Source organism: Vigna unguiculata, chromosome 1 (genome assembly GCF_004118075.2).
Source record: "Vigna unguiculata cultivar IT97K-499-35 chromosome 1, ASM411807v1, whole genome shotgun sequence".
In the NCBI taxonomy this organism is placed as follows: Eukaryota; Viridiplantae; Streptophyta; class Magnoliopsida; order Fabales; family Fabaceae; genus Vigna; species Vigna unguiculata.
The window spans coordinates 28667083-28669239 of record NC_040279.1 but is presented as its reverse complement, the minus strand read 5'-3'; positions in this window follow the sequence as shown (position 1 = coordinate 28669239).

Sequence of the window (2157 nt, the reverse complement as noted above, 5' to 3'; positions counted from 1 at the left end):
CTTGAGTTCTCTTTAATCTCTCCTGAAAAACACACAAAATAAGATCAAATGATTTCTTTAATTCAAAACTTGGAAGCCTGTGATTGAAACTTAGATTTAGGGAGAATCAATATGGAATGAACACCAATTTAAAGCATAAGTGCCAGAGTTTGTTATGAATCTTTACTGAATTTTGGCACTTATCAACTCCCCCCAACCTAGCATCTTGCTTGTCCTCAAGCAAAGTAACAAAATCAACAGCCATTCAAAACTAAAACTGAAATTGGTTATTGAGAAATCATTTTCACAGTTCCTGTCCAGACAACTCTTGCATTCCAAACCACAGATTCAAAATCAGAAGCAAATGGTGAATCCAATTATCAAACAACAGTAGGATAAGAGTGCGGTCAATTTTTTAGGAAAACTAATTGTAAGAACAAGTGATTATAACCAAGGAAATTCTCTCTTAAGTCTCACAGGCATGTGTCTCTCTCATTTTCCACTGAATTTCAACAAATCAAAATTGCTAGTCATTTTCAATCCAACCACAAACACACAATCAGCATGGATCTTAAGGTCTTTTCAAGGTTGTAATGAGGCTAGGCTTTCAAGAATAATGGTTTTTCAAGATCACAAAAAGCACAACTTAGAAAAGAGAGCATAACTACAATTCAAACCCAATTCTACTCTCCATTCCTCACAATTCAGACCTCAATACACCAAGTTTCTTTTTCATTCATAATTCACTATTATCTCTTTTTGTTCTTTTCTTTTCTTTCCCTTTTTTTTAAGAGTAAATATATACATTCCTACACAATACTAGAGAGTGAATGATGATACTCAGCCCTTTTCTTCCTTAAGTGCAATTCTACCAACCAATTACCCTTACAGTTGAAAAATACACCTATGCTCTCTATCCCTAAGTGTGCAAAGGGAAAGGATAATAATTCAAGTTAAGGTTAAGGTGCATACTTCAAACAATTAGGCTCAAATGGGCTATCAACAAAAGAGGATTATTTACAGGTTGGCTATTTGGCATTGAGTTATAAATTCAACAAAATTGCCTTAATCATTTCCATGCTTCAAATGTGATGTTATCAAATGAAAACTCAAGCAATATCAATTTGTCAACAAACAGTGGAAACACTCAAACTGTTTAAGGATTCACACACTCCCTGGGTTTTCTGGTTTATTTCCTTGGTATCTCACTTGTTGTTACAACTGATTATCTTGACTAACTATGCAGCACTAATATCCTAATTCTGTTTAATTATGAATTCAACCAAAATTTCCCTTTTTCACCTCTGTGTTCAGTTCACTCAGTTGTTCTAGCTTACTGAAATCAGATTTCTCTTTAACCAACTTCCTCAAGAAAGATTTTTAAAATGATTCCCAAAAAAATTTAGTTGTCTCAAAGTATTATGCACAGAATATTAAGCCAAAAGGTAAAGTTAAACAGTTAATTAACTAGAAAATATAATATTCTAGCCAAAACAACTAAAGCAAAATAGTAGTAATTACATAAATACTACAAAATACTAAAAGAAAAAGAACAATGAAACCGTATTTATAGAGTTTGAAGGGTGGAATGGTGTTGTGAATCAATCTCCTCCAAAATCAATCTCATCCTCAATGTTTGCTCCATCTGCGTCAGCAGCTCCTGATGGTCCCTCACCTGCATCAGGTCCACCTCCCCCTGGGAAAATAGGACTGTCCCCAGGCCACTGTAGATAAGTGAAGAATTCTGGTGGAGTCATGCCTGGGTATGGTCCGCGGACATTCTGATAGAGGTACTCCTGAAGATGGAGTTGTCCTCTATGAATGGAAGCATTTTGCTGATGAGTGTGCTCCATCTGCAACCTCAGATATCCCATCTGCTCAAGCAATTCATTATTCATGTTGAGTTGAGGTTGCTGTGTGGGCACTGTTTGTTGTTCTTCCATTGCTGGTTGGTCTTCAGCTGGTTGGTCTTCAGCTTGTTGGTCCAGCTGGGGCTCTTCTAGCTGCTCCAAGTCCTCTGGGTGGGTACAAAAGTGTTCAATGAATCTCTTGGTAATTGAAGGTCGTATCTTTTCAGTTAGTTCTACCTCCACCCCTTGTTCTTGGCAAAGAGCTGTGATCAAAGCCGGAAAACCCAAAGCACCTTTTGCCTTGTCATTCCTAGTGTTGACTTCGTAT